We start from the raw sequence: 14157 nt of genomic DNA, 5'->3' as shown, positions 1-14157 counted from the left end.
AATAATATGTCCCTACAGTGCAGTTCATATAATCAACTCTTCACCTTTGTAGAGCGGTTTACATGTGAAAAAAAACACAGGGATAATATAATTAATATAATCCAAAATAAAAAGCCTGAACGTGGTGTACTGTCAGTTTGTCACCACTAGGTGTCGATGTTAGATTTAGCTTTCTATGAACAAGATTCAATTTCATGCTGTTTTTTTGCTTTTAGGAGGAGACAACATAAATGTGGGTTAATATAAAAAAGAAAAAAAAGAAAAGAAGACATGATTCACTCAATAAATTAAAGTCCAATGAATCTTCTCAGGATTGTTTTGTTTCCACCTAAATATTGAGTTTAATATTGGATCAGGTGCAGGCGAAACAAATTTTACTTAGTCCAGGTATGAAACCCTGGGATTTATGACAACTCACACACACACACACACACACACACACACACACACACTCACACACTCACACACTCACACACACAATCACTCACACACACAATCACACACACACTCACACACACACTCACTCAAAGGCACATATGTGGTGCGTTACACTTGACTGCAGATGAATAAAGTGAAAAATGTCAGTGGGAGCTGCTGGCTTTGTTTCCATCTGGAGGGAATCCTGCAGCCTTTTCTCTGTCTGGAGTTCAGCCCAGCGAGAATAAGTGAGCTTGAGATCAGAGGGCCTTCAGCCGGCTGCTCGTTACCGAACGAAGCATTAAAACCCTTCAGCCGTGAATAATGTGATGAGCGCCGAGTCACCACACAAGGAACCGGACGCCATCTTTGCGCTTCTTCATCCTTTTTTTGCAACACGCTATATTAATTATTGCACTCCAGTCGCTGCAGGAAGAAGAGAGAAGTGAGAAGTGCTCATTCCTCAAAAGCAAAAGATCCCCCAAAACCCTCCCTCCCTCCCTCCCTCCTCCCTCCACCACCCGGCCTCCATCCTGCTCGGCTCGGCTCGGGGGGGCTCCGACCGCAGGAGGCGGCGGGAAAAACCACAGCATCGTTTCACAGAAACGCCGAATCAGCAGAAAGGAAACACGAGGGAGGAAATAAACACTCGATGATGTTGAGCCTCGAAGAGGAAACATGCGGAAGTTTTCATATCTGACATTTACTCACGAATACCTGAAGTCATTAAATGAAACTTGCAGAAGAGCGTCGGCCTCTTTTGCTTCGGGGATTTTTCTGGACGTTCTAAGTTATTTTGGAATCAAACCGAACTGTCCCTTGTTTTCAGGCCCGATCCATCCAGGACATCAAAAAGGGCGTTTTGTGGCGAACCTCTCCCGGTTCTTGTGCCAAGTTGCTACGAAACTGAACCGTCGTTCGGACGCCACTTTTAATTTCTCCTCGTTTGCTTTCTCTGGTTTTCTGAAAATGCAATTAGATCCCCGTGTTAATCCAATCCGCACCACCGATCGTCCGTTTGTTTGGCCATCTGCCTGCCGACTGGATTTCCACCGCAGACACGATGGCGTTAACACACACACACACACACACACACACACACACACACACACACACACACACACACACACGGTGCACCTGACTGTAAACAGGCGACAGGACTAAGACATCAGGAGGACCGACGGCCCGGCGGCCCGACGGCCCGGCGGGGAGCTCTCAAGCTGTCGCTTGCTTTCATTCTGCTCATCTCTCTTTTCTGTCTTCTATAATATCCGTTTATCCGTCTTTTTATTCCTTCGGTCACGCTTTCAGATTTTTGTCCACTTCGGTGCGACGTTGGCTGAGATCCAAACAAGCACCAAAGGTCACGCAAGTGAACTAACCGATGGAGGCAGCGGCCGACCGGGAACTCCAGGTCGAGTCTGGTGGCTTTGAAAGAGAGACGATATAAGAGCTGAAAATATTCTAAATATATCACACACTTAGACTCGTATTGATTTGTTTTTTAGGGCGAGTAAGGATGCAGCTTCCAGGTCTGATAAATGGAACCGATGCAGAAGTTTCAAAAAGTGCAATACCACCGAGGGCCAATAGGGGTCCGGCTCCATAGACTCCCATTCAACTTCTCTCATGAAATACAAAGTCAATGATGTTTTTCCATGATTCACTAAATTCCCTCCTTCTGATCGGTGTCCATCTTAAAATAATCCCATCAATGTTTGGAGGGGCGTGTCTGTTTGATTGACAGGCCTGTAGTGCAGACAGGTTTGCACTATCGGTGGGCGGGGCTTAGTGACCTGTAGTTCCCAATCAGATTGATTCAGATCCACCGTTTGGCTCCTCCCACAGCTCGTCCAAATATGGTCACAGAAGTGTGTTGTTCGGTCACTGCTTGGACTTTTTCTCTTCTGCACTATTTCCGTGTGCTTTTCTGTGTCAACAGCGCCCCCTACAGGGCTGGAGAGTAATGACGAAGCGAGACGTGCACGAACACGTGACAATATAAAAAGACGCTCTAATTTTTGTCACCGAGACTTTTAGTCGAAGAGCTCGACTCGCGGAGAACAGGAAGCAGGATTTCCCTTCAAGACTTCAAGGTTTGGAAACATTCATCTTTTTTTTTTTTTCCGCAGTGATTACACTCACTGATGTAAGAATTCATTCAAACAGCTGCACTGATGATGAGCGCTGATGACAACCCTCCTTCTACTTCCTGTCTGTGACTGTCAGAGTCTCAGTGTAGAATCTACAACGATAATCACCAGAAGATTTTATATCACCAAAATGCATCAACGACAGTTTTTTTTTTTTTTTTTTTTTAACGCAACATTTCCACGATCTGCGATCTCATTGGCTCTGTGTGGGAATGCTGGTTGCTGATTGGCCGGGTCGAGAAAGAGAGAGAGAGAGAGAGAGAGAGAGACGGTCTGAAATGCCACGGGGGGGGGGGGGGGGGGGGGGCTCGTGGAGCACATGCTCGCAGCTTGTGATGAGTGATGCTTGACACTAAGTGTTGCCATGGATACGCTCTCTGAAGGCCCCTCTCTCCATCATATCTTGCTCTATAACATTTTATTGTATTGTATGTGTGTATTAGGATATATATATAGATATATATATGTATATAGATATATATCTATATCTATATACATATATAGATATAGATATATATCTATAATTATGTATTTAACATCAGAAATGCAGAATATATCTCTGCTGAATGCCGGCAGGAGGTGGAAGGTGTTGCTGTGGGGTGAGAGATGCCGGCTGGAAGGGCAGCGGGGGAGGGGGGAGGTGTGTGTGTGTGGGGGGGGGGGGGGGGGGGAGGGGGCTGGCAGGTACAGCTAACCCCCCCCCCCCCCTCCCCACCCTTGGGCTCCGTGGGGATGAGTGACAGTGAAAAAGGAGCACCTTGGAGACCAAGTTCAGGGGTGAGACAGTTAACATGTTGTTCACAGAGCCTGCAGGGATGCATAATCTTATTACTGTGGGTGGGAGGGGAGGGAGGGAGGGGGGGAGGGGGGTACAGATGGTTGCCGGGTCGACGAATGAAACTCTGTTAGAGGAAACAGAAAGGTTGTTTTGCAAAATGGTTTTCTTTTATAAGTCTGCTTGCTTGTTGATTTTAATCCAAACGGATCTTTTAAAGCTGCGATCTTTAAAGTGTTGTTTTGTTTCAGTCACAATCGGATCAGCTTCATGTAAAAGACAGGAAATAATTCAAAAATGTAATTTTTTAAGCTTCACAAACCGCCCTCCAAAAACTTCACCTCCTGCAGCTGTTTTGCAATTTCAAAAATACTGTAGATCTTTGTATAATTTTGTGTCTTCGAAGTGCTCCGTTAGTCTTATGTAAGATTAGTGTACGTTGGTGAGGGAAATGATTGACAGCGCATTAGTTAAGGAGTTTCTGGAGACGTGAGGACTTCGGTTGAGACTCCTCGAGGTGTCCCGGTTACTGAACTGATGCTTCGACTTGTAATTTGACAAACAGGCAGAGAATCATGTTCTTGTGTTTTTTTTTGTTTGTTTTCCCTCTCCTCGGTCCAACGGTGTCTCTTTCACATAACGTCTCCGCGGGGGACGTCTTCGGCTTCATACGTTTCCACCTCATTTACTTCGTCAGCTTGGAGACGGGCCGACCGGCCGCCCTGTGTGTGTTTGTGTGTGTGTGTGTGTGGTTTGTTGTGGTTGAAAAATGATCCTCCTCGGGGGGAGGCGGGGGGAGGTGGGGGGGGGGGTTATGTGTGTGTGCGTCATGGAGAATATAAACAGTTTAGAAAGTGATCATTAACAAACACACAGAGGACTTCAAATTCTGCTTCCGTGTCTACTTACCTGCTCTGAAACTCGTAAACCCCCCCCTCCCCTCCCTCCCCCCTCTTCCCAAGCCCCCCCCCCCCCCCCCCCGCCCCAGAGGAAACGCTGCGTCGCCTCCTCCTCCGTCCAGCGACTGAGTCATCGAGTCATCAGCCGCCACCGGGAGGACGCGCGGCCATTATTTCCCCACGGTGCTTTGTTTTAATTGGTCGTCGAGCCACGGCGACTCTCTCCAAACCACGCAGCGCTTTACTCAGCCGGGCGGCCGAAAGGAATCTGAAGAAAAAACACAAAAAAAACAGCTTTAACTTTGACGCCTGATTTTGGAAAAAAGTCTAAAAGCGGTTAATAACGCGACACGTCCGTTGTTGTGGTCGATCTGCGTTAGCCGAAGCTAACTGGACTCGTCTCCAAGTCCGGGTGTCTTTAAATTAAAGGCAGTTTGTCTCGTTTCGTTGCCTCTTGTTGATTAAAGTGGTCCCCCACCTGCCCCCCCTTATATTACTCATAAAAGTAGATAAAATCATGGAAATGACACGCTGGTGTCCCACATCGTTGAGTAAACCCAAGTTGTGGCTCCGCCCCTCTCATCGGATCGTCCTCTAATCGTCCCGAGCGGGCTTCGCCTGCCGAGCAGCCGTTTACACTTTATTTATACGTGCCATCAAAAGCCGCCTCGCGCGTCATTAAGCTTCGTTTTGTCACTCTTCCTGCCGGCTGGCATTGATTGCCTCCGTGAATAGCTGCTCTCCGGCGGATGAGAGACGCGGCGACGCAAAATACCGGGATGAAGACGAAGAAGACGACGATGAAGACGACGATGAAGACGACGGAGGAGAGCGTCGCCTCGTGAAGAAGAGCAGACGTGCGACAGCGCGCGGACACACGTTAAGTGATGCTCTGAGATTATTGTGTTTCTGAGATCGAGGCGAGGCTGAGGAGGAAACGTGAACCCGGCCGGTTGCCATAGTGACCAGTGAACTGTGGGCGCTGCAGGGAGGGGACAGTGTTCAGGAGTGTGTGTGTGTGTGTGTGTGTGTGTGTGTGTGTGTTTGTGTGTGTGTGTGTGTGTGTGTGTGTGTGTTTGTATGGAAGCAAATAACAAGACATCATATTTTTTTACGTTGTGACTACATTGTGTGGATATTTATAATACAGCAGAATACAATTCAAATATTTTACTTTTAGGCGTTTAAAATTTTGCACATACATGATTTTAAAGTGCCTCTTATATATTAATATTCTCATAACAGCATCAGCTGTGAGCTGCTTCTGTAACAGGATTATTTAATATATCTAACACCACTTTGATGGGCATTTATTTAAGGAAAATATATTTTAAAGTTGTTTGATATGTTGGGGGTGCTAACAATTCATTTGAGTTGTTTAATCTATTTGTGTGATTTTTATTAATTTATTTATGCATTTCAGTTGGTTTTATTAGTTGGCATATCCTTTATTTTAGTATTTTATTGAACTCTAATCCCGACCACTGATATTTCTTCATTACAGATGAGACTGCTTAGTTTTGGATTAAAATAAATAAATAAATATATATATATATATATATCTTTTTTTTCTCTGCCCTTCTGTATGAAAAAGTATTTTGAGTCATCTGTTTCAAATTTTGATGAAAACATTTTTAAGAAATTGTGATGAATTTCTTGTATTTTTGACTTTTTGTAGTGTACGAAATATTTCGTCCAAACTCTCGAGAATGAGTGATTTTCAAAATAAAAGCCTCAGCAAACATCCACAGCGATGTTGGGGTCGAACACACACGAACAGTCAAATGTTGCATGACAGTAAACAAATAACCGAGCTGAAACCTTGTTGTTCTTCAGCCCCCCTCCCCCCCCCAACCCCTTTCGCTCATTTGCAGATCAATGGGGGGCATTGAAGGGGGGGGGGGGCGACGACGTGAGGACCCCTGGTTTGTTAACCTTCTCTCACCCAGAAATAACAAACTCATCCATTCAAACAGCAGCGGGGGGTGGAGGGGGGGCATGGTGGGTAAAAGAGGTGGTGCCAGTTGGGTACAAGGCTTCTCCTCCTTTTTTTTTACCCATAATGCCCCTCAGCTTCTCTCCTGAGTGAACTCAGGCTGGAGGCAGCGACTGATTAGCTGCAGACAAGATAGTAAATATAGTCAAATATAAAAAAAGTGTCAGTCAAAAAAAAAGCAGCTCATTATTGGACGGAAGAATGAGATGCAAACTGTGCAAAGTAGTAAAATTGTTGAAATATTCTGCAATAACTTACCTTAAAAAAGAAACGTCCACCGACAGCAGAACTATTATCACCAACTTCATCTGCTTTTAACGGGAATATTTACGATTCTGTAGCAGCTCCAACTTTTTGTCAAGAAAATATGAAAAAAGGTGAGAAGATTTGCGGCTTTTTAAATGTTCTTTTCCAGAAATAAACCTTTCAGTTAGTCAATACTGCTCCTAAAAACTGCACGCTGTTGACACGTTAACGTTTGATCTCAAAGCTCAGAGGACGTTGTGGTTCATCGACTGAATATTTGACTTGGCAGTAAAGCAGAGGAAACTATGCGCTGCTAATCTGTGGTGCTACGCTGTGATTCATGTGTGTGTGTGTGTGTGTGTGTGTGTGTGTGTGTGTGTGTGTGTGTGTGTTTGCCACTCATTTACCCATCTGCTTCACTTGGTGTGCAAACAAAGCCCCCCCCCACCAGCGGCCATCAAAACCCTCCAATCATAGACTGGATATAAAAGTGTTCGTAGCTTCCGGGTCTGAAAAAAATGCGTAAAGTGCCTTAATGCAATACCACCGAGGGCCACTAGAGGACGGCAAAGCCTCCAACTTCCTCCTGCGTCGCCGTATCCGGGGTTGAGGCATTTCAACAGGTGAGACAACACCGCCCCCTACTGGCCGAACTTTAAAACCACAACATCCACCGCTGTAATTTTAATTGAGCACACGAACAAAGAAAATAAAAACTTCTTTAAGTAAGAAATCCGAAAAACATCAAGAACTGAAGTGATGCTTTTGTTTCGAAGCATTTTTTTAAGGAATTATTCATGGTATTTTTTTGTCTCGTGTTTAATCACCTCCGGTTTTAGACTGATGTTGTAAATCTGAGGCGGATTAAACAGCATCTGTGTTGATATGTTGATTGATATTCAATAAATATTGATATTCAGGTTGAATTTGGAAGTGAATCCTTCAACATATCTGACAGCTGCAGTCCTGCAGTCCTGCAGTTGCACCGGAAGTCGTCTTAACCACACGCGTGTGATGCTGCATGCAGGTCGAGGTTCAGCCTCGTCTTCCTACTGTCGTACAGGCGCTCGGTCTACCCCCCCACCCCCCCTCTCATCCTTCCCCTCCCTGGTGAAGCAGCAACGGTTTGTAGGCGAGTGTGTGATCTGAATTTCAACATCGGTGTCTGTCTACCAACCAGACTCCCGGGGATGCTGCTGCCCAGATTTTCTTGTTCTCTCCTCCCTTTCGACTCCCCACTCTTGTCGATTCCCTGAAAATTAAAAGATGAATGAAATGAAAATTCAGCTGATCGTCCTCGGTGAATCTGCAACGAGACGGACCCCGTCGTAACATAAAACACTAAAATAAAAGCAGCGATTGGACTCTGCACGTCCATCTTTGAGATTACGTAACGTACTCACACACCGGCCTCGTCGGGGAGATTTCACCGAGTCCTCCTTCATCTTCCTGCTGTCACGGGAACAAAAAGCTGAATTGCTCGGGAGGATCTTCGGCTTTATGAAACCCGGACGGCTCGCTGTTCGTTTTCGCTCCTCTTACCTGAGTTCAGTGATCCTCGGAGGTATTTAAAGGAAAAAAGGTGGCGAGTCGCTTACATGATGTCTGCTGCCACTACGAGTCGCATTACTGCCGCTGGGGAGGAGGAACAGGATGTAGCTTAAAAACCGGGGGAAGAGATTTAAGCCCATTTTCAGTTCTTGAGGTTCAGATAACAACAGATTAGTTGAAGTAAATTTAAACCCTCCTTTTTTTTTTTTTGCAGGTTCCAGATTTAACAACTTAAACTGAATTCATCACAAACTGTAACACCTACCAGGTTTTCTTGAGTATTGGGTATTTTTTCTTTATGTGACAGCCTCATATGTGGAGAGTAGAGAGGTGGTAACCAAGGAAACGATTATATAATATTTATATAGACAAAGTCAGTCGTGAAAATTAAGGACAATTAAGTCCAGAACGACTTCAAAGTTCGTTAGATATAAAGCGTTGGTGGGTGTATTAGCTCGATCTTCACACCTCGTCAGATTAACGGAGATCAAAAGTCAGTCAATATAAAGGACATTCAATGACTGACAGCTGTCAATCAGAAGGCCCCTCTGGGGTTTCATAGATATGTTGAAGCCAACAGATGACAACGTTGGATTTTCTGAATCTTTTTGAAACCTTCTCCGACAGCAAATTACCAAAAAAAACGACAAAGGTCAAAGATTATAATGTTGATTTGAAGGAAAATAAAAAAAGGCACTCGGAAAAGACAAAGCCGGTAAGAAGGTGGCGGCTCCTCCAGCAGAGGAGCATCTGATAGAAATCACTGATGATGTAATATAACACTGCCAATGTTTCATGGTGGCTGGAGATGTAAACACGGAGCTCCCGGCGTGAGGACACAGTTAAAGTGAGAACCCCCCCTCCCCCCACCCCCTCTCATTGAGATGCATCTCAGCAGAGCTCCTGTTTCTGCTGCAATCGCCCCTGCAGCTCCAAAAAAAAACATCCACAGAACCCCAGTTACAGCAGCGGTGGACAGACATCATCATCATCATCATCATCATCATGTGGGAATGAGATCACGGAGCATCAGTCGCACATCTTCACCGGGGTGTGAAACGAAAGCCAGACGACGCTCGTCACGTTCCCTAAACACTGATTCGAGTGTAGGAGGGGTGTGTGTGTGTGTGTGTGTGTGTGTGTGTGTGTGTGTGTGTGTGTGTGTGTGCGTTATATTTTAGTAATTCATAGCTTCATTTTGCACCAATAGAACATCATTTAATTAAAATGTGCATATAAATGATCAAATGTCGAATGTAGAGCATTTACTTGGACGTGACCCCAATTTTTTTGGATTATGTCATCAAATATATAAATAAATGATGAAGAAACGTGTTAGATTTCAGGCATACAGACTAACCTCAACAAAATAAAAGCCTCGTCTCGCCCCAGTGGGAAATGGTCAATATGTTATGAAGTTTATTCACAAAACTGACATTGATTGATGTTCGTTTTACGTGTAAAGGTGATATAAAGTGCATCGTCTTATAATTTTAAAGTTTATAATTTTTTGTCGCATGCAGTAACATGTGATCACTTCCTTTGATAATCAGCATTTAATTTGAACATTTTATTGTGAAGGCCACGTTTTTCCACAAACCCTGTCACTTCCGTTTTTTCCCCCCGAGTTTGTTATCTATGTTGATGAAGTGAGTTTTGTCTGAACGGACTTTCCTTCATGCCGTTAATACGTTCAAGCTTCTGTTGACGACATCCTTTGCAGAAAAAAAATAAAAATTGCAAGCTCCCTTAGATATTCACCAGATTGCGGATTTCCTGGAGGCACCGATGACCTGAAGTGTTCAGAGGCTCTTTGTCCAGCTGTGAAATCACACTGCAGTTTAAGATGCTCCTCTTCCTCTCTGGTCGTCGGGAGTCCGTCACCTCACCAATTCTCTTCCCCATCTCATCTCCTAAAATTCGATTTTCCGCTCGTCTCGGCTTCCTTTCGCTCCTCGAACATCCTCCGCCGAGACAGTTTTACGTCGGGAGTCTCATGTCTGCACTTCGTGTTCGGAGCCCCGGGGCGCCGATCTTCTTCCGCCGCCGCCGACAGACGGCGTGGCCGATTTAATTAGTCGGAAAGAAAAAAAAAAAAAAAAAAGGTAGGGAAGCTGAGAGGCGATATATCTCCAGTCTGCTCCACACCAACCTTCTCTTCTCATGTAACAATTACAACTAGACTCGTTGTAACTCTGAATCATCATGTAATCATCATCACGCGTTTTCTACCGTCTACAAATGACGCCCTTTGTTTCCAAGAGCTCGTCGTCAAAACGAATAACGTGCTGCATCGTACGTTCCTGTAATTATCGGCGGTTTCGACTTCACATCGCAGTTATGATTAGATAGATCGATATTTTATTAATCTCGCTACAGCAGCATTTATAAATACAGAATAAAGCCATAAAAATAACATAATAATAAAAAATAAAAGGTAGTAACGATATTAAATATAAAAATTAAAAAAAATGCACAATATACACAATAAAAATAGAAAAATGTTAAATTAAACTAAACAACAGTGCAAAGATCTAAACAACCAACCGATTGCGTTGTGACGCGCTGCAGTCACGATGCTCGAAGACGTGCAACACGGCGATTCTCCTTCGACTTGTTTTATTGAAATGCCGAGTTAACATGCAACATCTGACATTTCCAGAAGCCGCTCCAACAGTCGGAGGCGACAGCGGTGTCGTCTTTCATGTAAAAGTGGCTTTAGAGAAGATGGTGGATTTACAGCCCGGGGCCGGCGAGAGTTCATCCTCCACCTGCGACCGAGTCTCAATGACCTTTTTTTTTTTGGCACGTTTTAATCCCGTTGATAGCGATCCGTAAGGACGATGACAACAAACGTCTGCTAAACCGAGTTACCGGAGAGCGATTGAATAAAACCTCGGCTTGAAAATAGACTTGAAGGTATTCGGCACGGTCCATTATTCCAATGAGATTACAGCAAAAGAGGAAAGTCAATAGAAGACAGCGGCGGCCAAACGGAGCAGACGGAGACGGATGGCGAGCTCCATTAACGCTGCCGGTGATTTCAAGGAGCAGGAAGTTGGAAGTGTTGTGTTGCGTCTGAGCCGGACGTTGTTTTGAGGGAGTCGTTGAATTTCAGGCGTTTCGCAGGAAGGAGTCAGAGCAACGTGCCACAAAAATCTATAAAATGATGACGTGTTTACTTGCTGTGATAAGAAAAAAAAAAACAACCTGAATATTGTGAAAATGTTTTTGTTCGGTGTTTTCAGCAGGATCATTTTTACAGAATGTTCTTAAAGGTTTGGGATGACGCTCACTAGAAATATTCAGTGTTGACATCATTAAAAAAAAATTCATAACATAATGCTACAGAGGATTAACGGTATTTTAACGGCTAAAACGCAGAAATCTGTTAACTTTTGTATGAAGGCTACAGGACGAAGAAGGAAACACTAAAATCAAGGAAACGTGACCAAATCAGGAGGTATAACAAAAACAGGTGTAATGGAAATATGTGACATCACAATATTTGTGACATCACAAATGTCACACGAGTTTGTCTCTTCAGCAGTCAACATATTATTTTTCTGGAGACAGAAGTTTGGACGAGCTGAGGAGGAGCTGATTCGAGGACACTAAGCCCCGCCCACTTATAGCGGGAAAAACTGACTGCAACAAAGACCTGTCAATCAAACACACGCCCGCCCCCAAAACATCCCGCTTTTTGAAGCCTAAAATCGAATTAACGACGGGATTGTTTTCAGATGGACCGCCAAAAAAAAGTTCCGTGAATAACATTATTATGACGCGTAGAAAAATTTATTGACTTTGTATTTCAGGAGAGACGTTGAATGAGAGTCTATGGAGCCGAACCCCTAGCGGCCCCCAGCGGTACTGCACTTTATGGCACTTCTGCATCGGCTTCCCTTTTCAAACCCGGAAGTTACGTCTACTTTGATGTGCAGTCAGTGATCGTACGGCTGGAAGCACTAATCCGTGGTCACTTGGTCCCCTTGGTGGTGAAACTCTGAAGGCTCCATTAATCTAACTGTGAGGACGGTAACGACAGCTGTGCCTGTATTGATGTGAAGGAGGCGGGGGGAGGGGGTGGTGTTGTTGTTTTCGGGGAAGGGGGTGGGGGGTGTCCGTCGAAAGCCAGCGGACATTAATCTCCGACGGGACCAAGGTCATAGCTCACTTTGGGCCTCTGGCAGACGGTTCCCGTGGCAACCATGACTGGCATAAACAAGGACCCCCCCCTCCCCCCAACCCGCCGCCCCCCATCCAATACACTTTACAACAGTAAAAAAACACAACAACACTCGGCTCGTGAAGTCACAGGAGGCAGGAGAGCCGGGCTTCAGGTGTGCCATTGGTATGCGGCGTGTTCGCCGAGGGCGTGCTCACTTTAGCCCATTACAGCCAGAAATGAGACACAGCGCTCACCTATCATTACTGTAATTAGTTAAATTGCAGCTACATGCATTGCTCCCCACCTGCTGCCAATTTAGCAATGAGAGCATCCGGTGGGGAGAGAGGAACAAAAATAAAAAATAAAAACGTGGCTGGTTTACAGGTAACGATGAGGTAAGCAGGATCCACCGACACCGACGGACCTCGACATAGAAACTTGTGCTGCTTCAGAGTCTGTGTTTTCCATGAGGACACTAAGCCCCGCCCACTTATAATGGAAACCTGCCAGCGCAAGCGAATGACGCCATTTTGAAAAAAGTTATTGACTTTGTATTCAATGAGAGAAGTTGAATGGGACTCTATGGAGCCGGAGCCTTTTTTGTAAACCAGCCCCTAGTGGCTCCTCGGTGGTATTGCAACTTAAGGCACTAACCTTTTCAGATCCGGAAGCCACGCCCACTTTTATGATTGGACCAAAACTGCACATCTACACTTTTTATTTTTTATTTTTAACGCAACCTTTTATATTAAATATAGAAACAGTAATAAGCAGAAAAATTATTCAACGTCACGGTTGTTTCATCTTGAAGTGAACGAAATGAAAACATAGACAAGCTTGTAGTTAATGCGTTAAATCAACCTCAACCACCAGTTTAGTGCACACACACACACACACACACACACACACACACACACACACACACACACACACACACACACTCCTCTTCCTCCTCTTCCTCCTCCTCCTCCTCCTCCCACTTGTAGGGCCTCTTCTCACCCGTTGTGAGGGGAGAAGAAGAATCTGTAGTGTTCTCACCCCTCCTCGGCCCCGGATTGATTTTATGTAGCGTTCCAAGAGGAGAGCAGGATAATGAGATCACAGCATGCATTTTTCATGGACAAGATGAAAGCGCAACAGACACGGCTCCGAATCTACATTTCAAATAAAACTGCAGCCCACGTCCCTCCCGAAAGGAAACCTTTTGCCTTTTTTTGGGGAAAAAAAAATGAACTCGTCCCTCGGCGATCTGCCTCTATGAAGACAATAATCTTCACCGATCGGCAGGACAAAAAAAACCGCTGAAAAGACAAGAAGATCCTTATTTTAACGTTTAAAAATCTCCCGATTCGCCAAATGAGAAACGACGGCGAAGGACGTCGAGTTGAGCCGCGAATGAAAAAAGACGGGAGAGCCCTCGAGCCCCGGAGGAAATACAAGATTGATATATATGTATATTATATACGTTTTTTCTTGGTGACATAGCTGCTGTGTTTTTCTTTCCGAGGGTCGAACCGGCGAGCTGCCCGGAAATAGACTCGCAGCCATTTTCCTTCTGGCGGCGTGACGGCACAATAATAATCATTACATTCTGATAATGGCAGTGATTTCATTGCAAAGTAGGCGGGAGCCCGTGTGTGTGTGTGTGTGTGAGTGTGTGTGTGTGTGTGTGTGTGTGTGTGTGTGAGTGTGTGTGTGTGTGTGTGTGTGTGTGTGTGTGTGTTCAACATGAAACCGACAGCTTCAACCGCACACCTCACGAACCCGGTGGCGTTCAGGTTTATCCAAAGAAAACAGAAGCTATTTTTTCTCGGTATTTATTCATTTACGCCGCGTTTTTTTTGTTTTTTTCTGCAGCGATTTTGTTGTTGAGAGTTTTGTTGTCGTCTCCGCCGATGAGCAGAAAAAACAACTATCGGCGCCTTTTGTCCTCAAACTGCCCAATCGGG

The sequence above is a fragment of the Embiotoca jacksoni genome, unplaced genomic scaffold, assembly GCF_022577435.1.
Source record: "Embiotoca jacksoni isolate LCO1_2020_lvr unplaced genomic scaffold, fEmbJac1.0.p SCAF_19, whole genome shotgun sequence".
NCBI classification, from domain to species: Eukaryota; Metazoa; Chordata; class Actinopteri; family Embiotocidae; genus Embiotoca; species Embiotoca jacksoni.
This window is presented reverse-complemented; position numbering follows the sequence as displayed.